Below are 25,814 nucleotides of genomic sequence, written 5' to 3'. Positions count from 1 at the left end.
GGTAGAGATAGTGGAAGGGGACGGACGTGTCTCCAGATGGAGTTGTGTAGCAGTGACCTAGGTGGCGAAGGAGAGTGGTTGCCAGAAAGGGTACAGCCAGAGTACTGACGGGGCACAGGGCCCTAGGTCAGGCGAATGCTTCAGGCTACCTGACAAATACTTGCACAGTGGGTGGACCAACACGGACCTCACTGACCTAAGAATCCGGGGCCACCAGCAGTAAAGATATAGCCAGGGACCGGAACAGAACACCGACCCTACAGGGTTCGCACTGCCCGCTATATGGATTAGAGACTGTCGACAGACAGTAGGGGACCCTCAGACGCTCCAAGCCATTGGGTTCTACCAACCAGTGAGAGGTGGCGGGGACAGAAGCCACCAGGTTACCACACTGGCACTGGGACTAAAGGAAATTGAGGTGAATACCAGCCATCCTCCGGGTACCAGTTACCTCCTACAGTGAGTAAAGAGAACCAGTTAAACAGCAACCCTTGTGTGGCTTAGCCCTACTTGCAGATGGCCTACCATTTAGGCTGCCACCACCATCAGCCCCAGTGGTAAAAGACTGTGCAGCGGTGGTTCTATCCCCATAACCGCAACCTGTAAATGGCGTCATGATATAAACTCTTTAATCTCCCCTCTATATATACCCCTTTTAAAAAGCGTTCCTAGGGTCACGGAACTGAGTAACGGCCACCCAGTGACATCTACCCAGCAGTACAACGCCCAGGACCGAGTATCCCATAGCTCTGGGGGACACAGTACCACACATGAAAATAAGCAACTTTGTAATGTATTTTACCAGAGAAATGTACTCTTTCCTCTCCTGGAATGATCTTTGACTTTCAATTCATGCATAAAATTTGTATACGGTGGAGTCAGATTTTCTCATTGAAATAGAAAATAGATTTTCCCATGAGATAGGAGATGGTAGTTGGCACTTTTAAAGTTTCTACAGAGAGGGGAGTAGTTGGGAGAAACTAGAGACAGACACAGACGTTCTGCTAGAGGATGTCTTTAAGTGACATAGTCAGGCTGTTACATCTGGATTAGGGAACACCAAGGGTGTGGCACAACACAAATGGGAACACCAAGAAAGATGTTAACAGAAGGTCTTAGCGTTAGAGAGAGGGAGTGAGGGGTCACCTCCTAAAATTCACCTCATGCTGAGCCCTGCACTCCCCTAACGTTCCTATATGGGTCCTTCCCATCCCATGCCTACACCCTTGGTAGCCTCAGACTCACCCTGACTAGTGTGCAGGCCAACGAGACACTAGTCTCACTAGTACAATAAGACAACATGAGGTAGGTAATAGATAAATGGAGAAATGCACAACAAATAACAATCTTTAGATGTTCAAGCAGGAACTTTGTTATAGCAACAGCAATGATCTCCTAAGCTTCCCCAGAAACAGGCTCCTTCAAAGTCATCATTATAATAAATATAACTGGCACTGGAAGGCAGCCAGGAATGAATAAATACAGAGGAAGGTAGTGGCCCAAAAGTGCTGCTTGTGAAATAAAGGCAACAAGTTCTCGGTCAAAGAGAAAGAGTCTTTAACTCTTTCAACACTTAAGGAAACCCAGTACAAAACATGAAAATAGTCAAGCAGGTAGCAATGAGGATCTGCAATCATTTATGCGTTGTGACCTTCTAATCTCAGATCTCCCAGAGGTCACATCAGAACATGACACACCCACATATTAAAAAGGATATTGGGAAGTCAGAGTCAGTTCGTAGTGGGGGAACTAGATTAGTAAACATGATGGAAGGTTTCTAATATAATGTGAGGTTGGAGAGGTTGAACTTGGAAAAAAGACATTTTATAGGCAATTTAAATACATGTGTGAGTAATATCAAGGACTGGTATTCCGTCAAACGACCTTACAAAGGACAGGTGGCTAATTACGTGTGGTTCGGCTCGAGGTCGGTTCACCGAACGGAGGTCCCGTTCGAGTTCGGTTCGTCAAACGTTCGACGAACCGAACTCGAACTGCATAGGAAACAATGGTAGGCAATCACAAACACATAAAAACACCTAGAAAACACCCTCAAAGGTGTCCAAAAGGTGACAAACAACTCACAACACAACACAAACACATGGGAAAGTGACAAGGACATATACTCATGCGAAAACAAAAGAGCTGGACAAGGAAAAAGAGGAGGAGACACAGATATAGGCATGGCATGCCCTTCTAAAATCATGTAAAACACCGCAAGGTGACTCCAAGCAGAGTCTCCCTTTTTTCTAAAAATTGGGCCACACACACCCACCCATTTAGTGGCAGCAATTGTGCCCCAGTTGTACACTTCACAGCTAGATTTGCATCAAGCACATTCAAAAATACGCCATTCTTAACCGTCCCCAGGATGACTCCGGGGTAGGTAGCAAAATCTTTCCTGATCCCAGCTCTGTTCATCTTGGATCATTTTTTAAAACAATGTAAGCAAGGATTACTCCAAGCGGAGTGTACCTTTTTTCCAAAAATTGTGCCCCACAGACACCCACCCCTTCAGTGGCAGCACTTGTGCCCTAGTTGTACACTTCACAGCTAGATTTGCATCAAGCACATTAAAAAATACGCCATTCTTAACCGTCCCCAGGATGACACCGGGGTAGGTAGTAAAGTCTTTCCTGATCCCAGCTCTGTTCATCTTGGCTCCTTTTTAAAAACACTGTAAGCAAGGGTTACGCCAAGCGGAGTCTCCCTTTTTTTTCCAAAAATTGGGCCCCACACACACACCCCTTCAGTGTTTTCAGTTGTGCCCTAGTTGTACACTTCACAGCTAGATTTGCATCAAGCACATTCAAAAATACGCCATTCTTAACCGTCCCCAGGATGACACCGGGGTAGGTAGCAAAGTCTTTGCTGATCTCAGCTCTGTTCATCTTGGATCATTTTTAAAAACACTGTAAGTAAGGGTTACTCCAAGCGGAGTCTCCCTTTTTTCCAAAAATTGGGCCACACAGACACCCCATCAGTGGCAGCACTTGTGCCCTAGTTGCAAACAGGATGTTTTGATTTGCATCAAGCACATTCCAAATCTACAAGCATTTACTCTCCCCAGGATGACACAGGGGTAGTAAATTCCTTGTGGATCCATGACTTGTTCATTTTGATGAACGTCAGTCTGTCCACATTGTCACTGTACAGACGCGTGCGCTTATCTGTCAGCACACACCCAGCAGCACTGAAGACACGTTCAGAGACAACGCTGGCAGCTGGACACGACAAAATCTCCAAGGCGTAACTGGAGAGCTCTGGCCATTTTTCAAGATTTGAAGCCCAAAATGAGCAAGGCTCCATTTGCAAAGTCATGGCATTGATGTTCATTTGGAGATACTCCTGTATCATCCTCTCCAGCCGTTGACTATGTGTCAGACTTGTTGTCTCTGGTGGCCTTGCAAAGGAGGGTCTAAAAAATTATGAAAAGATTCAATAAAATTGCTGTTACCAGCACCAGACACGGTGCTACTGGTACGGGTAGACTGTTGGAGATGACGAGACCGTACCATGTTTGTCAAGTTACAACTGGGAGATTAACTCCCTGCACCTGCACGGTTGTTTGGTGGAAAAGCCGAGCTAAGATCGAGTAACAGCTTCTGCTGATACTCCTGCATACGTGCGTCCCTTTCTATGGCTAGAATTATGTCACAAAATTTGGACTTGTACCGGGGATCTAATAGTGTGGTAAGCCAGTAGTCATCATCACTTCTAATTTTGACTATACGAGGCTCATGTTGGAGGTAGTGCAACAAGAAGACACTCATGTGTCTTGCGCAGCCATGCGGACCAAGTCCACACTGTGTTTGTGGCATAGAGTTGCTAACCGTTCTTTCTTCCTCTGACATCTCCCCCCAACCTCTTTCAACTGAAATTTGACCAAGGTCTCCCTCATCCGCTGAGTCTTCCATGTCCATGGACAGTTCGTCCTCCATTTCTTCATGTTCTCCTGCACCTTCCTCAACATTTCGCCTGCTACCATGTGCCCTTGTTGATCCCTGTCCCCCATGGTCCCATGCCTGCTGCGTTGGTGATGATGAACGTCTGGACCTTGGTGATGTTGTTGTGTCTTGCGCATATGAATCCTCCTGTAGTTCCTCCCCTTTCTGTTGTCCCACCCCCTGACTCCGAATAGTGTTTAGTGTGTGCTCCAGCATGTAAATGACTGGAATTGTCATGCTGATAATGGCATTGTCAGCGCTAAAGATATTCGTCGCCATGTCGAAACTGTGCAGAAGGGTGCATAGGTCCTTGATCTGAGACCACTCCATCAGGGTGATCTGCCCCACCTCTGCATCTCGTTGGCCCAGGCTATACGTCATGACGTATTGCACCAGGGCTCGGCGGTGTTGCCACAGTCGCTGTAACATGTGGAGAGTCGAATTCCAGCGTGTCGCCACATCGCATTTCAGGCGATGAACCGGCAGGCCGAAAGACTTCTGGAGTGATGCAAGTCGCTCAGCTGCGGCGGATGAACGGCGGAAGTGAGCAGACAGTTTTCGTGCCCTGGTCAGAAGGCCATCTAGGCCGGGATAGTGTGTTAAAAATTGCTGGACAACAAGGTTCAACACGTGAGCCATACAAGGCACGTGTGTCACCTTGCCCAGGCGAAGGGCCGCACCCAGGTTTGCAGCATTGTCGCACACGGCCTTACCAGGCTGCAGGTTGAGTGGAGACAACCATTTATTAAACTCGGACCGCAGAGCTGACCACAACTCCTCAGCTGTGTGACTCTTATTCCCAAGACATGCCAAGCTAAAGACCGCCTGATGCCTTTGCGCTCTGCTGCCAGCATAGTAATGAGGGGTGCGTGATTCCTTCTGCGCAGTGAGAACGCTGGTAGCCTGACCAGGCAGGCTTGGGGCGGCGGTGGAGGACACAGATGAGGTGGAGGAGGCAGAAGCAGTGGCGGAACTTGGACAGACAGAGGATTGACACACAAGTCGTGGGGACGGCAAGACTTGTGTAGCAGACCCTTCACCATCTATCACCATAGTTACCCAGTGCCCAGTCAGCGACATGTAACGTCCCTGTCCATGCTTACTGGTCCAAGTATCGGTGGTGAAATGCACCGGTTCACACACAGAGTTTCTCAAGGAAGCGGTGATGTTGTGTGCGACATGCTGGTGTAGCGCGGGCACACCTTTCTTAGAGAAGTAGTGGCGACTGGGCATCTGGTACTGGGGCACAGCGACAGACATAAGGTCTCTAAAATCCTGTGTGTCCACCAGGCGGAAAGGCAGCATTTCAGTAGCCAAGAGCTTACAGAGGGATAAAGTCAACCTCTTAGCTTTATCATGGGTAGCAGGAAATGGCCTTTTATTTGTCCACATCTGAGGGACAGAGATCTGGCTGCTGTGTGTAGACGGTGTTGAGTAGGGTGTCCCTGGAAAAATGCAGGTTTGTGAGGAAAGTGCAGACATAGACATGATGTTGCCTTCATCCAATGTTGGTGCTATCGATGTCTGAGAGAGCTGTACACACGCACTTGTTTCCCCTTCCAAACCAACTGACGACCTACCAAGCAAACTGCCTGTTGCGGTTACAGTGGTGGAAGTTGTGCGTGGAAAACCAGGTGTGACAGCTGTCCCCACAGTCCTAGAAGATGAAGAGTGCGCAGATGCACTGGAAGGGGCAGGCCGTGGATCGTTCGCTCCGCTAGGCCGCATTGCAGCAGGTGAGCTTCCCACTGGGACCTATGACATTTATTCATGTGACGATTCATGGAAGAAGTTGTCAAACTGCTGAGGTTTTGACCTCTACTAACAGAATCATGACAAATTTTACATATCACATAATTTGGGCGATCTTTTTCTATGTCAAAAAAGGACCAGGCTAGGCAAGGCTTAGAGGGCATGCGACCTGCTGAGCCCCCCCGACTAGTGCTCAGAGGCAGAGTGGTGGCTGATGATGTAGTTGTAGACGTGCTACCAGTACTCCGACTCTGTCCAGGAAGGCGCAAGGTAACTTCGTCGTCGGTTGCATCCTCCTCCACCGCCTCTGTTGACCTCCTCGAGTGCCTGACTGTGGGTTGACAGTAGGTGGGATCTAGAATTCATCATCAATTGTTGTGTTTGCATTCCCCTCACCCTCAGACCGAGCCTCTTCTTGCCCTGACCGAATATTTAAGTTGTCATCCCAATCTGGTATCTGCGTCTCATCGTCATCAGTTTGTTCCTCATTGTCTATAACCACAGGTGTTACAGTTTGTAACAAAGGGTCAACATTATGCTCAGAAACTTGGTCCTCACGGCCTGAATTAGAGTCACAAAGGTTCTGGGCATCACTGCAGACCATTTCCTGGTCTGTACTCACTGTAGCTTGGGAGCAGACCTCTGATTCCCAGGCTATAGTGTGACTGAACAGCTCTGCAGACTCAGCCATCTCAGTTCCACCATACTGTGCAGGGCTGATGGAGACTTCAGAGCTGGGAGAAAGCAAGTTTGATTGGGATGACAACTCAGAGGACTGGTGTTTTTTGGATGCGGTACTTGAGGTGGCTGAGAGGGCACTTGTTGGACCACTTGAGATCCATTCAAGCATTTTCCTTTTTTGGCCATCATCTACCTTTGTTCCTGTTGTTTGTGTCCGTAAAAAAGGGAGCACATCGGATTGTCCACGGTAAGTAGTAGACATCTTACTTTTGCTTGTAGATGGTCTATCTTCAGCAGATGTTAATGGAGCTTTGCCACCTTCCCCACGGACAAACCCTTTTTTTCCTTTTCCACCATGCCTCTTCCCCTTTCCACCAGCATCAGTCATTTTGCCACTCATGTTGATTGCGACAAGATTGTGCACTTAAAATGTGGTAGTAAAAATTGAGAGGTGGTGTAGATTGCAGCGGTGGTCTAGCTTTATTAACAGCAGAATAATAAAGAATAAATATCCCTGACAATGCAACTACGGCCCTTAAACTGGCAGCATAAATTGCTAGTATAATGGCTTAGTAACAATGAGTTTGAGTGTGCAATGCAGACAGACGTGCTGCAAATATCTTTGCACTACTGGGACTATATAGAAGTCCAATAGCCACGTTTAGGATGCCACTAAGTTCACTCAGTGTTTGCTAGTATAATGGCTTAGTTATAATGAGTTTGAGTGTGCAATGCAGGCAGACGTGCTGCAAATATCTTTGCACCAGTGGGACTATACAGAAGTCCAATAGCCACGTTTAGGATGCCACTAAGTTCACTCAGTGTTTGCTAGTATAATGGCTTAGTAACAATGAGTTTGAGTGTGCAAAGGGCAGGAGGGTACAGTGGCAGGGTTGTGGGTCTCGGTAGAGGAAAGGAAGCCTGCCGTTCTATCCCTCCTAATGGGGAAATGCAGCGAGGAAATCCCTGACCTTATCTACACAGACGCTGTCATCTTGTGTAGCTGTTAAACTCTGTTTTAAACTCTGTCACCTATGGCTCTGACCCTGCCGGTATGAGCCCTTAAAAGGACTGATAGAAAGTGCTATCCCTAAGCTGTCCAGCGCTGTGTATGGAGCGTATACAGCAGTATCGGCAATAGGAGCTGCGCCAGTGATGTCTGACACCAAGGACGCAGAAGGCAGATAATGGCGTGCTGGAGGAAAATGTCCGGTTTTATAATGCATGGACATGTGACATGGACATCCTATCACACATGCCGTTGCTTCTCTGGCTAAAAGTCCACTTAGCTGTGTGTGTGTCTGGGATTGGCTGACATGCTGGCCTGCCCCACTACACACGCGCGCTTAGGGAAGGAAGACAAGGAAAAAAAAAAAAAATGGCGATCGCCATTATACATACAGCAGTGATCTGAATGCGCTGTTCCCGCACACTATACGCTGAAATTTCATAATAGTGTGAGTCACAGAGTGACTTACACTATTACAGCGGAAAGCCAGCTAGGAATTAGCTGTTTTTTTTGCTGCTAGAACCGTTCCCGAACGTAACTAGAACTATCGAGCTTTTAGCAAAAAGCTCGAGTTCTAGTTCGATCTAGAACAGCCCCCAAAATCCCTCGAACCGCGAAGTGGAGAACCACGAACCACGAACCGCGCTCAACTCTAGTCCAGATATGGTCGGGGATGGCCATGTTCAAGAGGGGAAGAATGTAAGATAGCGGTCTAGTTCCTGCCCCTAATGTTTTCTTTTATATATATATATATATATATATATATATATATATATATATATATATATATATAATAAGATATAAAGCGATATTACGTAAGAATGTATAGTGTAAGGTATTGTAATGTATATGATGTAGCAGAGTTGAGAATGTTACTATGTAGAGGTGTAGCAATAGTGATGATGTAATGTATGTGTATTGGTATAATGTGCCGACCCCGTGGAAGCAGCTGAGCTGCTCGGATCCGGGTTCGCTGTGACTCGAGGGTCTCCGGACCCGGGGGTCATGCGGCCACTCAAATATAAGGGGGATATTTACAGAGGAATTGGTATGTAGTTTGTGATGCCAACTGTGGTGTATGGTAATTTAGAGAGTACCGCCGCTGCCGTTGGGAGTACCCGGGGTGATGAAGTGGGGCAGCAAGGTGTTGTAACCCTCCACGGGTAGGGGAATGCCCCGGGACTCGGTGAGGGGTGCCATGGGATGCAGGGATCACTCTCGTACTCACTCAGTTCATAAGCAGACACTGACAACCGGGTAAACCAAATCTCTGGGTACCGCTGCCGCTGAGGGGAGCTCGTCCGGGTCCTGTCCCCAATGGTGCTGCCTGGTGATCCATGACCTTCCTCCTGGCACTTAGTTTGACTTCAACTTGATGACTCGGTAGCATGGAACTAGCCGCGCCCTGCTCCCTACTATGGCTAAGTATGGGAGCTTGCTCTCAGGGCTCACGCTTGGGATTTTATGGACCGTTTTGGATTTGGAAAGTCCTATCCCCCTCGTTGCGCTAATGCCCCGATTCTGGAGCGGGTGGGAACAGATCATAAAGGCTCCGTTCGCCTCAGGTGAATTATCGGGTTGCCTAAAACTACTCCCCGACCTAGGGTCCATGTACCCTGTCGTGCCTTCGGTCCCGGACCGGTGATAGTGCTAGGCTGCCTGCTGTCCTCCTCGACAGGTCAAGCACCTCGCCACAATCCCCTGAGACCGGGGGTCCGTCTCCTCTAGGCCCAGACCACCATTTGCAACCTAGACAGTTCCTTCAGGAGTCACCACTCTCGACTTCCTCTGAGCTCCTCACAGAGGGCTACTTCCCAACCACTCTCCTTCAACTCTCAGACTCGACTGCTCACTGCTCACTGACTACACTCCTCACTTCCCCTCCCCGACCCCCCAGTTGGGCAACTCTATTCCACTTAAGCCGTCCACTGGTGTGTCTGGTGAGTGTGGTGCAGGGTGTAACTAGGATTTGATTTGCTGTTGGAGGCAACACCATTTAGTTAGGGACCCAGAACCAAGAGGGAGGCAGAATACTGCACGGAAGGGCAGCTTGTGCAGTACCCTGTGACAACCTGATAGTCCAGGGGCGTCATATAAGGTGTAATGCTACCTAGTATATATGGTAGGATGCTTAATAAGGTATTATAAGTGTTATAGGGATGCAGGTGGAAGGTTATATCTGCCCGGCAACATATAGTTTGGATTAGCCTATAGGGTAGGAGCTAGTGTGGAGGGAGAGAAACGTTTTCTGTGGGAACGTCAGTTAGGGCCAAGCCTGTGACAGAGACAGACATCAGGTCTGAGGAGCAGCAAAGCCACATGATATGGGTGACAAAGAAAAAGGGAGACCATTACATACAATTGATTGACTGAGGAAAAGAGGGAACAACTGAGAAAGAGAAGGAGGTGACCGTGACACAGAGTGATGTAGTGGAGCTAAATCAGTGTACTGACTGATGAAACGAGTGACAGAGAAAGAAGGGGCCTAACACAAGACAGAGCAGGACAAGGAACAACGTTGAGTGTCTTAAGCAAATGTCCCTGAGGCGTCTTCAGTACCTTATAGCTCAGTCCAGCCATATTGGACAAATCCCTCTAAAAGGGAAAAGACGTGGAACTGCTTGAGGAGGAGAATGTCTTCCAAGGACTGTGATGTGGTACTAGGCTGGGTAGTGTGGGAAAGAAAAGGACTTATGGAGGTTGGAACAACTGAACTGAAGAATTTGCTTAATGATCCTCTGTGTCACTGGAACGCGCAAGATGATTTGTGTTCTTTATCTAATGCACATTGTTGTTGACAAGTTTATGTTCAGTAAAACAACGTTTTTTATGAACTTGTGGTCTCCCTGAATGAACGGTGTACCATCTGCTCGTGGCCAGCCAAAACCATCGGCAACATGCGGCCTGCAGAGACGTATCACCTCAGGAGTGCAGCACTACACACCCAGCCAGGACCTCCATTTTCATGTAATGTGATGGGGTGCAGCAGACAAATACCTCACCCACGACTACCACACCATGCCACGTTACAAGTATCCACTTTTTATTAGTTTTCAAAATATTGCAATTTAGAAAATCAGTTAAAAAATAAAAAAAAATGAAAGTACAGTTATGGCCGAGTGTTGTGGAAAAAAAATGTCGAAAAGTTCACATATATAAATATACAGTTATGGCCAAAAGTGTTGGCAGCCTGGAAATTGTTCCAGAAAATTAAGTGTTTTTCCCTGAAAATTATAGCAGTTATACATGTTTTGTCATGCACATGTTTATTTTCTTTTTGTGCATTGGAGCAACACAAAAACATAGAAAAAAAAGTAAAAAAATTGTTTAAAAGAACAGAAAGTCCTCAGTGAAAAAAAGGCAAATTGGACATAATTCACATAAACTCCAAAAATGGGCTAAACAAAACTGGTTGCACACCCTTTGGAATAAATAACTGCAATTAATCACTTCCTATAACCACCAACCCATCATGGGAAAACTCATTATCTAGCATGCAAACCCAGCTCTAAGACACTGGAAACTACAGTTCGACTAGAAATGAGTGGGCCAGGTGAAATTCGGGTTCGGCAGGCTCAGTTGAACTTTAGATAGAGTTCAGTTCTGGACCCTGACTTGACTTGAACCCCATTAGATGTCATTTATTGGGCAATTTGGCTGTTCACCCACATACAGGCAGCCATAAACAGAGCATTTCAGGGGAAGGGCGGTGTTTTTTCTATTTTTTCTTTTTTGTGCACATTACACCCGATAAAGCGGATTTTACCCCCAGTGCGAGCCATTCACACAGTGCAAGCTCCTGGCATTGGGCCGAGCACCGAGCTTACCCATAAAAAATGAATCTTGATCGAGTGGTAAGCATATGTAAAGCATCCTTAAGTCGAACTCTTAAGGTTGCGTTACACGCTGTGACATCGCTAGCGTTTGCTAGCGATGTCATGCACGATAGCACCCGCCCCCGTCGTGTGTGCGATATGTGGTCATCGCTGCCGTAGCGAACATTATCACTACGGCAGCATCACACGCACATACCCGTTCAGCGACGTCGCTGTGACCGCCGAACAATCCCTCCTTCAAGGGATTCACTGACGTCACTGCAGCGTCACTAAGCGGCCGCCCAATAGCAGATGAGGGGCGGGGATGAGCGGGCGGAAGATCCCGCCCACCTCCTTCCTTCCTCTTTGCCGGCGGGATGCAGGTACGGTGAGTTTCCTCATTCCTGCGGTGTCACACGTACCGATGTGTGCTGCCGCAGGAACGATAAACAACCTTGCTACTCACCTATCAACAATTTTTGGTTTTGGAGCGACCTCTCCAATACCAATGATTTTTACCTCTTTTGCGATCGTTTTAGGTCGCTCAGAGGTGTTACATGCTGCGATGTCGCTAACGACGCCGGATGTGCGTCACAAACACCGTGACCCCGATGATATTTTGTTAGCGATGTCGCAGCGTGTAAAGCCCACCGAACACTGATTTTTTTTTTTTGTAAAGTCTGCCCGGGATACAGACATAGAAAGGAAAGAAAAAGTAGGAAAAAATCCAGCATCCGTCAATTGTATTAAAATTTCCATTTTAACGAAAGTTTTTTAAAAACATGAACCAGTTTCATGAAAGCATGTGTGGACATGCAAGTCTACGTGTTTCAAGCAGATGGACTGCTCTTAATTAAAGGAGCTAACAATTTTGTCAGGCCCATTTTTTAGATTTTGTATGAAAGGATGTCCAATTTTCTGGTTTTTGTTGTTGCAATACACACAAATTAAATAAACATGTGTATAACAAAATATTTAATTGCAATACATTTCTAGGAGATATACTGCATTTTCTGCAAACATTTCAAGGATGCCAACACTTTCGATCATGACAGTATATTTATAAAAGTATATACCTACAGTGACTTGAAAAGTATTTTTACCAAGTGAACTTTTCTACATTTTTTCATGTCACACAATCTTAAATTTATTTTATTTTAATTATTTGTGATACAGTAATACATGGAAGCAAGTATTTGTAAAGGGTAAAGAAAATGATACATGATTTTCTAAATATATATTTTTTAAAAGAATCTTACAATTGTGACATTCATTTGTATTCAGCTCCACCTTATTTAATACTTTATAGAATCACCTTTCACTGCAATTATTTCTGTAAGTCTTTTGGGGTATCTCACTACCAGCTCTGCACATCTAGGCTGAAATTTTTGCCCATTTTTCTTTGCAAAATAGCTCTAGCTTAGTGAAATTTGATGGAAAGGAGGGGTCCTACAAAATATTGACTCAGACGGGCTCACTACAAACACAAGGCAGAATTTAGATTTATATTCATAAAATATTTTGAAAACCATGTATCATTCCCTTCACTTGCTACTGACAGCTAGAATCTATATATATATAATTGCCTTATTCTGTCTGTCTGTCTTGCTCCAAAATGATGTCATTACAGTGCCACTGTGACCACAGAGAGTGCGCTAAAGAGCCTGCGACCAACGGCTCCGCAACGGCTCCCTGTACACGTAACCAGGGTACACATCGGGTTAATAAGCAAAGCTCTTTGCTTAGTTACTCGATATTTACCCTGGCTACGTGTGCAAGGAGCCAGCGCTAATTGGTGTACGCTGGTAACCAAGGTAAATATCGGGTAACCAAGCAAAGCGCTTTGCTTAGTTACCCGATATTTACCCTGGCTACGTGTGCAGGGAGCCTAACTGAACAGGCCGAACTACGGGCCGACAGGACGATGCCAGACATTTTCCCGCTCGGTTCCGCCCCCCGCACTCTGCATGTATACACTGAACGAACACACACACACAGACACACAGATAGTCACTTGTCCCCAGCCATGTAGTCCCCAGCACTGATGTCCTCAGCGCCACGGGCCCGCTCGGCTCCACCCACCCCGCACTTCACCCCCGCACACATTAGGATGCTTTCACACTTGCGTTGTGAGGCATCCGTCACAGTGCGTTGTGTGACGCATGTGATGGATGCGTTGCAAATAGTGTGCTAATAAAGTAACGAATTCCTGTAAAAGAACGTTTTGCGTTTTTTTTTTTTAATGTTTCGCCGGGAAAAGGAGATTTGCAGTCGGGAGGAGAGAGAGAAAGAGAGAGGTAACCGCAAATCCCCTGAGTGACCGCAGTGAGCCGCGTGATCAGCTGTGCCGTCACTCAGGGGACCCTCGGCCACAGCTGCAGTCCTCCACCCGAGAGCTGTGTCCGCGGGTCACCTGAATGAGGGCACAGCTGATCGCGCAGCTCACTTCAGTTGCTGCGTGGAGCTGATAGAGAGTGGTCGTGTTCTACTGCCACTCCTGTCATCTTCATGTAGCAGAGTTGAAAGCGTCGTGTGACCTCTGTGGATTACGCCAGATGTGGATGGGTATTTGGAGGTTTATTAAAGTGGTAAAAGAGAGGGTTTTTTTTCTTTTATTCCAAATAAAGGATTTTTTCGGATGTATGTGTTTATTTTCTTTAACATACAGGTTAATCATGGAAGGTATCTCGGGGAGATGCCTGCCATGATTAACCTAGGACTTAGTGGCAGCTATGGGCTGCTGACGTTAACTCCTTATTACCTCAATTGCCACTGCACCAGGGCAATTCGGGATGAGCCGGGTAGAGTCCCGGGACTGTCGCATCTAATGGATGCGGCAATTCCGGGCGGCTGCTGGCTGATATTGTTAGGCTGGGGGGCTCCCCATAACGTGGGGCTCCCCTTCCTGAGAATACCAGCCTTCAGCCGTGTGGCTTTATCTTGGCTGGTATCAAAATTGGGGGGACTGCATGTCGTTTTTTTTTAAATTATTTATTTATTTACTTTACTGCATGATATAGATCCACCCACCAGCTGCTGTGATTGGTTGCAGTGAGACAGCTGTCACTCAGTGTGGGGGCGGGTCTGACTGCAACCAGTCATAGGCGCCGGTGGGCGGGGGAAGCAGGGAATACGAGATTGAATAATGAGTGGCTGGCATTTTAAAAAGAGGAAAAGTCACCGGAGCTTTGTGACAGCTGTGCAGCGCCGCATCCATGATCGGTGAGTATGAGAGAGGGGGGGAGAGGGGGAGAGAGACCAGGAGTGATTTCAAACGATTTAGATCATTCTGCTGGATATGCTGAGCATGCTCAGTAGAATGTGACAGAATTTGTCAGCGGATTCCGCCGCTTAGCGCATAGCGGCAGAATCCGCCACCATAGACAATCATTAGACACCTTGGCGGATTCCAACTGAATCTGTCAATGTGCGTTATTTTAACAACCCAAAAAACGCTACATGTAGTGTTCCCTCCGCCCGACGCTGCGTCAAAATAACAACTCAGCGTCGTCCAGCGGATGCAACGCAGACACTTGCGTTACAGTACGTCGTCAATACAAGTCTACGGAGAATAGCGCAGTGCGTTAACGGACTGAGCTATTCTCCATAGCGGCGAATTGGGCTGAACGCAAGTGTGAAAGTGCCCTTAACCCGCAGGATGGGGGCACATGTCAGGATGGTGGCTGCACCACGATGGGGGCACAAACCAGCATTGGGCCACATCACAACATCAGCATATTTTTACTTAACTTTACACTGTTCATGGCCTTTCATTACAAGCCATGGACATCATTAAACATTAGACTCATCTATTAAAACTGTTCCTTCTGTTGTTTGTCATATTAAAACCAATAAACAATTATAAGAATACTAAATTAAACCTAAACCATCCAGTCCATTCATTACCTTATTATTCAATCTGCTAACCTACATACACATTCTAGACTACCCTATTTTCAGGGCTACATATATATATATATATATATATATATATTAATAATAATCTTTATTTCTATAGCGCCAACATATTCCGCAGCGCTTTACAATTCAGGAGGAACATATACATATCATATACATAAACATATACAAACAAGTAACAATTATAGAGGATACAATATTTAAAAGGAAAAATGGCAACCCTGCTCGTGAGAGCTTACAATCTACAATGAGATGGGGGGAGGGGCAAGGTACAAGTGCTTATTTAAAATGACAATCCAGCCAGCTCATGGGGGATAGATAATGGCTTCCTGGACCAGTTGGCCAGAGCCTTGAGATGCATTTGGGTGCCATGGAGTTTGACGTGGGGTTATGTTCTGAGAAGTTGTAGAGGGATTAGGTGAAATTAGTTTGGCTAGGGAGTGTGATAGGCCACCCTAAAAAGATGCGTTTTTAGGGAGCGTCTGAAGCTGAGTAAGTTGTGATTTGTCCTACTGCTAACTTCTTGGGGTAGAGCGTTCCAGAGGTTTGGTGCAGCTCGGAAGAAGTCTTGGATTCGGGAGTGGGAGGTTCGAATTAGTGGGGATGTGTTACGGGGGGCTGTCTGATAATAACCGAAATGAGTATCAGACAGTCAGGGTCCACAGTGCAAAGACTTTGCTGCAGACTATGGCAGAGTGCAATACCTCTGTTAACTCACAGAAGGATATAATAAGTAAGTAAAGCAATTCCTCCCTTACTTGGAGGGTGTGTGGAATGATCTCTGTTAAGAATCACAGAGACAAAGGCAATGTGTGCGAAATGGCACCTACCTAGGTCCGCTCTTCTAGTGGTGCAAAAGAGACGAACAGCAGCGTAAGCCGCACAAAGCTCCTACCTGCGTTCGCTCCACTAGTGTGCGAGGACACGAACCACTAGATATGGCACCTGCCTAGGTCCGCTCTTCTAGTGGTGCAAAAGAGACGAACAGCAGCGTAAGCCGCACAAAGCTCCTACCTCTGTTCGCTCCCCTAGTGTGCGAGGATACGAACAACTGCCAGACGCAGTATAAGGAACGTTACCCTAGCGGCAACGTCCACCTACGAGTAGAATCACAAGGCCCAGCCAGACCATGTGCCTCAGGCACCTGCCTATGTCCGCTCCCCTAAGAGGTAAGGATACGGACAGCAGCCGAAGCTGTAAGGTATAAGAACGCTACCCTGCCGGTAGCGCTCACCTAGCATAGACAGAGGAATGCCTAGAGGAACGCGCACAGAGCGTCTACTCATATGCATGAACCAAGAGGACTGAGCACCATGCGGCGTGTGTCAGGGTCTTATATAGACTCTGTGCCTCATCCAAGATGGAGGACACCAGAGCCAATCCGCTGCCAGAACGACAAGAGTGACGTCATGCTGGCCTATCACCGAGCAAGACGTCACAAGCACATGACCAGCGACCAATCGGCATAGAAGGTGTCAGAGGCATGTGACCTCGTGTCAGCGATGATGTCACCCGCACATGTGCAATGGCTCCAAGATTGGACTTAGTCTCCGGCGCTCGCACATGTGCAGTAGCAAGAAATCTGGACTTAGTCTCCAGCGCTCGCACATGTGCAGTAGCAAGAAATCTGGACTTAGTCTCCAGTGCTCGCACATGTGCAGTAGCAAGAAATCTGGACTTAGTCTCCAGCGCTCGCACATGTGCAGTAGCAAGAAATCTGGACATAGTCTCCAGTGCTCGCAGCAACCGTAACAGGATGTTAGTCGAAAGTCATTTGCAGAGCGTAGAGAACGGGTGGGATGATAGACAGAGAGGAGGGTGGAGATGTAGGAGGGTGCTGCACTGTGGAGAGCTTTGTGGGTGAGAACAAGCAGTTTGAATTGGATCCTGTGATATATGGGCAGCCAGTGCAATGTCTGGCAAAGAGCAGAGGCATCCGAGTAGTGGTTAGCCAGATAGGTGACCCTGGCTGCTGCATTAAGGATGGACTGTAGAGGGGAGAGTCTAGTTAGGGGGAGACCAATTAATAGAGATAATATCACCTGGAACATTAGAATCGTGACAGTACTATGTATATATATATATATATATATATATACATATAAATATATATATATAAATATATATATATATATATATATATATATATATATATATATATATATATATATATATGTGTACATAGTTCTGTAACGATTCTAATGTTCCAGGTGATATTATCCTTATATTTATTATTTCTTTTTTAGTTATATTTTTTTACTTATAGATTTGTTGTTTTGTTTCCTTTAAAAAAAAAACCCTATAAATCTGTTTTTATTAAAAATATAACTCATTAAAACTACATCTCATCTCCAGAAAAAGGATACATGATATTGCTACCACAACAGAAAAACAATGATTGGCTTTAAGAGTAAGGTGATGCTTTTTTGTATCTCCATATTTGAAAAATAGAATAAAAGGTCTATCTTAGTTTTACTGCTTGGTAAACAGACAATGGCAGAATTGCTGGTTTTTTTTCATTCCCCTCTCCCAATATTAATCAAAGCTAATTTAGAATATACATGCTACTTAAAATTAATTAATTACTAATTAATGCATTACATGTACTCTCAGAATTGTGCAAACTCAACAAAATTACGACTTTGTTCACATCCTCATATAGCCATATTGATGAGAAAATATGGTTCTTGTAATGCAACAGTGCTTGATTCTTAAGACATAAGCCTTAATATGTTAATTTAAAACTGCATGCTTTTAGATACGCGATAACGTTGCTATATCATGAACTAAATGATAAATAATGTAAATAAAGTAATTAATGCTGCTGGTTAAATCTATGTTCCTACTATGAAGAACGGTAAATAAATGAATGAAATATTCAAATAAATGAAAGCTTTAATTTTATAAGAGCTAATTGCATTTACTCAATAGAAGCAAATCAGTTTTCTGAATGAACAGGATCAAATCAGGGTGATCTAAATTACTACTTACCCAATCCAATCAACCAGCGGCTTGTTACTAACTGGAGATGAGCAAGACTACTCGCCCGTGTACTGTCAGCGCACTGAAGAAAAGGGAAGGAAGATCATGCATAACACAATGACACTTTGTGGCAAAACATGTGACTCACATTACCTAGCTGTCCATTTAACCACTGAATGACGGGACGACATGCTACTAGTGATGAGCGAGTACTAAAAAGCTCGGGTGCTCGAAGCTCGGGCCGAGCCTCCCAAGATACTCGTGTACTCGGCCCGAGCAACGAGCCCAATGTTATCCTATGGGAGACCCGAGTATTTTTGTGAAATGACCCCCCGGCAGCATGTAGAAACCCTAAAAATGTCACAAAAGTCTCAGAAGAGTGCTCAAATGACATGGCAACAGCATGGGGAAGACCCCTTGAAGCATTTATCACTCAAAAGTCACAGCTGTGAACAATTTTGTCCGCGTTTCATGCCATTTTTACGGACTCACCAGAAAACCTTCCAAAATGACCCCAAAATGATTTTTCATGGCAGAAATGTTAAGGGCACATACCCAATAGTGAGATAGAGCTGGTGTATGTTACTTTTTGAGATTAATACATGAAAGATTTTACGTGAAAACATTGTGTGGCACTCCGATGTCCCTGAGAAGAGACGTACATGAAGGCCTCTTGAGTCTAATGTGCCCATTTTGAGGAAGTGAGTCTTTGTAGTATTTTCCTTTGCCAGGCCAGTCCAAAATTGTGAGGTTCACCAATGCCCCTGCATACAGACGTGCATGAGGGCCTGTAAACCTGAAGTGCCCATTGTAAGGAAGTGGGTCTATTGTAGTATAGCCCTTAGGCAGGGCAGCCAAAAATTGGGAGGCTCCACATTGTCCCTGGATAGAGATGTGCATGATGGCCTGTAAACCTGAAGTGCCCATTGTCAGGAAGTGGGTGTATTATAGTATAGCCCTTAGGCAGGGCAGCCAAAAATTGGGAGGCTCCACATTGTCCCTGGATAGAGACGTGCATGATGGCCTGTAAACCTGAAGTGCCCATTGGAAGGAAGTGGGTCTATTGTAGTATAGCCCTTAGGCAGGGCAGCCAAAAATTGGGAGGCTCCACGTTGTCCCTGGATAGAGACGTTCATGAGGGCCTGTAAACCTGAAGTGCCCATTGGAAGGAAGTGGGTCTATTGTAGTATAGCCCTTAGGCAGGGCAGCCAAAAATTGGGAGGCTCCACGTGGTCCCTGGATAGAGACGTGCATGAGGGCCTGTAAACCTGAAGTGCCCATTGTCAGGAAGTGGGTATATTATAGTATAGCCCTTAGGCAGGGCAGCCAAAAATTGGGAGGCTCCACATTGTCCCTGGATAGAGACGTGCATGATGGCCTGTAAACCTGAAGTGCCCATTGTAAGGAAGTGGGTCTATTGTAGTATAGCCCTTAGGCAGGGCAGCCAAAAATTGGGAGGCTCCACGTTGTCCCTGGATAGAGACGTGCATGAGGGCCTGTAAACCTGAAGTGCCCATTGGAAGGAAGTGGGTCTATTGTAGTATAGCCCTTAGGCAGGGCAGCCAAAAATTGGGAGGCTCCACGTTGTCCCTGGATAGAGACGTGCATGAGGGCCTGTAAACCTGAAGTGCCCATTGGAAGGAAGTGGGTCTATTGTAGTATAGCCCTTAGGCAGGGCAGCCAAAAATTGGGAGGCTCCACGTTGTCCCTGGATAGAGACCTGTTAGGTTCTTAGTGCCTCCGTGCTTGCATTTAAAAACCGCACGTGTGTGCCTGTTGGTGGCAGCTTTCCGCTGCATTTGTGTGAGTTTTGCAAAAACTTGGATATAACGCACAAGTCTAGTGAATACACATCAGCACAGCATTGCAAAATGCGCAAGGGCGTTGTCAACGAACAAGGAAGTGGACGTGATGGTGGTGCAGGCAGAGACCGAGGTTGTGTGCAAGCTCTAATTTCGCCACAACAAAGGGCCACATCTAGTTGCTCGCACGTCCTGTCCCAAATTCTTGGGGACCGCAGCAGTACACCGCTCTTGAACCAAGACCAGTGTCAACAGGTTGTTAGTTGGATAGCGGATAATGCTTCCAGTCAGATTGGCACCACCACAAACACTCTGTCTTCCACACGGTCAAGTGTCAGTAGCCGTGATACTGCACCGCACATTTCAGAACCTGATCCTCCTTCCTACCACCAGGCCGAATACACGTCCACGGACATTACTGATCCCACACTTGGACACTCGGAAGAGCTGTTCGTTCACGTTTCCATTCACAAATTCTGGCCTCTCGCCAGCTCCTGTTGAAGTGGGCCATGACGAGATTGTATGTACAGATGCCCAAATATTTGAGCAGCCACGTTCTCACGAAGTTGGCAACGTGTCTCAACAAGGGGTGGACGATGATGAGACACAATTGTCAGGAAGTCAGGAGGAGGAGCAGGGTGCGGAAGAGGAAGACGACGTGGTGGATGATCCAGTAACTGACCCAACCTGGCAGGAGGATATGCAGAGCGAGGACAGCAGTGCACAGGGGGAGGGAGGCGTAGCATCCCAACAGGCAGTAAGAAGCAGAGTGGTGGCCACAGGCAGACGTCAGGCAACTGTTCCCCGGAACAACACGACACAAGGTGCCTGTACAAATGTTAGGTCTTCCCGAGTCTGGCTGTAATACTATTGTATGTATTGAGGATTTCGATTGCGTTAGGGCAATGACAACCAGAGACGAGTTCTTGGTGCAAGACGTTTATAATATGCAACCAGCAAATATGTACATAAACGGAACAAAAACACAGTAGAACATAAATACAGGAAATACCTTCCAGGGACGGAGCGAAAGGGAATTCCCGGGACCGCGCACCGGACTCCCCCAGGGAGACCACCAAGAGCGAACCCCTATACAGGGACTGTCTGGCAATCACCCCAGAAGCCCTAAATGCGCAGCAGCCGGGACACAAAAGGGCAATAGGTAAGTCCAAAAATGTCCGTACGTGATGTGAGTCCAGAGTGGTATTAAACGGAAGGAACCGGGCAGAAGTGCCGACCAAAGACGGCAAACGGAGTCCGGGCACAGCTAGATGATACCAGATGAAGTCCAGAGTCGGTGTCGGTTGTTTTCCAAGAGGATCCGAATAACAATCAGGAACCAAAAGCAGCAGGGCAGGAGCACACAGGAAGCAGTATACTCAGGCACTGGACTAAGCTTTAGGGGCGGCTTTTAAACAGATGGACAGGAAGTAGGGCAACAGAACAGAAAACTCCATGTTAACAAAGGGCAAGCTCTTTCAAAAGAAAACTGGAAAACCCGGAACTCTGACACTGGCAGTTTTTTAAGTTGGCTCCAGATGATTCTAAAAAGGCCATTTGCAACACCTGCCATGCCAGCATCAGCAGGGGTACCAAAACTAGCAGCCTGACCACCACCAGCATGATCAGGCACATGTCAGCCAAGCACCCGACTTTGTGGGAAGTACAACAGAGTCGAGGAGCAGTGCTTGCTGATGTCACTGCTACGTCTTCGCTGGTTGTGCATGCGAGCCAATCCCCTGTCCATGCTGCCTGCGAACAAGCCTCCTCCACTCCTGCACCTGCAGTTGCCTACGCAGAAAGAACACCATCATCAAGCACGTCCTTGTCCCAGCGCAGCGTTCAGTTATCCATTCAGCAAACCTTTGAACGCAGGCGCAAATACACTGCCAACACCCCACATGCCACAGTTCTAAATGCTAACATTTCGCGACTGCTTGCGCTGGAAATGTTGCCTTTTAGGCTGGTTGAGACAGAAGCATTCCCGACCTGATGGTGGCAGCTGTCCCACGTTACTCGGTCCACAGCCGCCACTATTTCTCCCGGTGTGCCGTCCCCGCATTGCATAACCACGTGTCACAAAACATCACACGTGCCCTGAACAACGCTGTTTCAGCCAAAGTCCACCTAACCACAGACACGTGGACAAGTGCATGTGGGCAAGGCCGCTACATCTCGTTGACGTCACACTGGGTTAATATTGTGCAAGCTGGGACCCAGTCTGAGCGAGGGACGGAACACGTCCTTCACACACCAAGTTTTGCAGGCCCTACCTCAGTCAGGGTTTCACACACACTCTACAGCTCCGGAATGTCATGCTCCTCAGCCTCCTCCTCCTCCTGTGCATCCTGATCCACTTTACCCTCCACACCAGTCCCAAGCTGGAAGTGTCGCGGGCGGAGGAGGGGACGGTGCGCTCTCCCACTGCTCGGGTCCGGCTGACGCTGCTCTACGGCTGCTGCTGCTCGTTGGCTCGAGCGATGGCCGGATCACGGGGACTCGAGCGGCGCTACTCGCCCGTGAGTGAAAAGGGGTGGTTTGGGTTTTGGGGATATTGTCCGTGACGCCACCCACGGTTGTGGTGATTGTGTGGACACCACCGCTGCTCTGGACGGGGATCCCGGGAGCCTGTGACAGGGAGCAGCTTTGTTGTTATTTCTCCCCTCCGTGGGTAGGGGGGTTGGTTGTCCCGGGGCCTGGTGATGGGGTAGAGATGGATGACAGGCGGGTTGCGGGGCCTGATGAGGTGCAGGGTCGCAGGGGCAGCGCTGTGCCGCACGGCACGGAGGTACTCACTCAGCCCAATGATGATGACACAGTTCACGGTAAAACAAGTGGCTGGATGGACGGGTCACTCGGACGGCTGCGGTTGTTCCTCCCTGCAGGTTAGTGATGACTGTCTCTCCCTGCACCTAAGTTAAGTGTTGGTAGTGATGGTTTCCCAACGGTAACCCGCTCCCCGACCTGGATATGGGCCGGAGGAGCCCCTTTTGCCCACAGGCGCTGGCCCTGGGAGACGGTTGCCCTTGGCGGTGGCGGTGTCTCCCCTTCACGGTTGTACGGTTGCCTTCTATCTGGACTTGGCTGTTTGGAAACCCTGAGGTTCCCTTCACTAACGGATTTGGCAAATTCACGGCGACACCAAGCCTTGCCGGGATCCGAAAGTCCTCTGCCAATGGTGCTGGCTTCTCTTTGTATACCGGTCCGGTACGGCCGGGTCACCACCCGTCCACGGTCCTTACGGCAGACTCCAATCGGCCTCCACTGCAGACGGTCACCACATCCTGCCAACCTTGCTGTCCTGTCCGGGCCACACACCCGGACCAACTTCAGGCTCTTTGCTGTCATTTTTCTCCTCTCTACTACTTTCCTCCTTCCACTTCCTTAGCTTAACTCTCACTGCCTGTGTTTTCCCTCCTCCTCGGTGGGTGGAGACCAACCGCCTGGCTCCACACCCTGGTGTGGACAACAGCCCCTGGGGAAGGCAACAAGGATTTTGTGTTTTGACTATGATATGCCTGCAGGGAGTGTGGGGTGTTTAAGTGTTGTGCTCTGTGGCCCCTGGCTTGTCCAGGGCGACACAGAAGCACTGCAGCACTGCCTCGGCGAAGCGGCAACAGGCAGTGCTGAATCTAATCTGCATAGGTGACAAACCCCACAATGCAGAAGAGGTGGGGACAGCTCTGAAACAGCAGGCAGATCACTGGCTCACAACTCTGAACCTAAAGCCAGGAAAGGTCGTGTGTGACAATAGCCGGAACCTGGTGGCGGCTTTGAGGCGAGGCCAGCTGACACATGTTCCATGCGTGGTCCATGTGCTCAACCTCGTGGTTCAGCGGTTTCTAAAGTCATACTCAGAGCTGTCTGATCTGCTGGTAAAAGTTCGCCGCCTGTCTGCACATTTTCGAAAGTCACCTACTGCTTCAGCCGGCCTTGCCGGCTTAAGACGCCGTTTGCATCTTCCGGCACACAGACTGGTGTGTGATGTCCCCACGCGTTGGAATTCAACTCTGCACAAGTTGGTCAGGATATGTGAGCAGAAGAGGGCAGTTGTTGAGTACCTGCATCACCTAAGCCGTCGGGAAATGGGTCAAACTCCACACATAACACCTGAGGAGTGGAGATGGATGTCCGACCTATGCACCATCCGCCAAAACTTTGAGGACTCCACCAAGATGGTGAGCGGCGTTGACGACATTATTAGCGTCACCATACCGCTTCTCTGCCTTCTAAAATGGTCTCTGCTCAAAAAACAACCATGATGCATTGCAGGCGGAGCGCGATGAGTTTGAGCAAGAAACAGTAGTGGGTGTGGGTGATGATAACACACAGCCCAGCCTCGTCTCATCACAACGTGCAGTGGAGGACTATGACGAGGAGGAGGATGAAGACATGGAGCAACTCTCTGGCCAAATTGAGGATATGACATGCAGTCATATCCTCGGTTCAGCGTGGCTGGCCAGAGGACAGGGTAGATGATGAGGAGGAGGAGGAGGAGGACAGCATGTTCAGTCATCGTGTTGGTCAGGATACTGAAGTGATGGCTGTTAAGAGTCTGGCACACATGGCTGACTTTATGGTAAGCTGCCTGTCTCGTGACCCTCGCGTTAAGAACATCTTGGCCGACAATCATTACTGGTTGGTAACACTGTTAGACCCACGCTAAAAGGAGAACTTTATGTCTCTTATTCCCGAGGCGGAGAGGTCAGGCAAAATGCAGCAGTTCCAGAAGGCCATAGTCACGGAAGTAGGCAAAGCATTCCCCTCACAAAACGCTAGCGGCATAGGTCAGGAATCAGTGGACAACCAAGGCGTACAGCCGAGAGGGGCACAAGTCCAATCCGCCAGAGGTAGGGGAACAGTCTTTAAGATGTGGGACAGTTTTCTCAGCCCCTCACATACCACAGCCCCTGAGGTGAGGGGTAGTGCCACAAGAAATCCTAAGTTTGCCCAGATGCTCAAGGAGTACCTTGCAGATCAAACAACTGTACTCCGACATTCCTCTGTGCCTTACAATTAATGTGTATCCAAGCTGGACACGTGGCATGAATTGGCTCTCTACGCCTTGGAAGTCCTGGCCTGCCCTGCCGCTAGCGTTTTGTCAGAGCGTGTTTTTAGTGCCGCAGGTGGAATCATTACAGATAAACGCACCCGCCTGTCAACTGTAAATGCTGACAGGCTGACTCTGATCAAGATGAACAAGGGTTGGATTTGGCCAGACTTCACCACACACACCAACAGCAAATTACAGCGGAATTTAAAGTTTTTAACGGGAATTTGCCATGTACTCCCATGGTAACACACTTCTGGACTTTGGCTAATCGCTGGACTGCTCCTCCTTCTCCTCATGCGCCATCATGGTGACCGTTACAATAGTTAAGCCGTTGTTTCAGGTATACCCCCAGTGGTAAATTTTTTCGCCCATTCTTTCTGAATGGGCATTACAACGACAGGAGACCCGCTCCTTTGCAATGGGAACAATGTTTTGAGGCCCTCATGCACATCTCTATCCAGGGACAATGTGGAGCCTCCAAATTTTTGGCTGCCCTGCCTAAGGGCTATACTACAATAGACCCACTTCCTTACAATGGGCACTTCATGTTTACAGGCCATCATGCACGTCTCTATCCAGGGACAATATGGAGCCTGACGCTGCCACCGACTGCCACACACGTGCTGTTTTTAAATGCAAGCACGGACGCAATAAGAACCTAACTGGTTTTTAGGAGTGACAATTACTGAGAAGTCTGACACTATCAGACACTGCTGACTGACGTGTATTATACACTAGACTTGTGCGTTATATAATAGTTTGTGCAAAACGCGCACCTGTACGCTGCCACCGACAGACACACACGTGCTGTTTTTAAATGCAAGCACGGACGCAATAAGAACCTAACTGGTTTTT

The sequence above is a fragment of the Anomaloglossus baeobatrachus genome, chromosome 1 (assembly GCF_048569485.1).
Source record: "Anomaloglossus baeobatrachus isolate aAnoBae1 chromosome 1, aAnoBae1.hap1, whole genome shotgun sequence".
Classification (NCBI taxonomy): Eukaryota; Metazoa; Chordata; class Amphibia; order Anura; family Aromobatidae; genus Anomaloglossus; species Anomaloglossus baeobatrachus.
Note: the sequence above shows the minus strand (reverse complement) of the source record.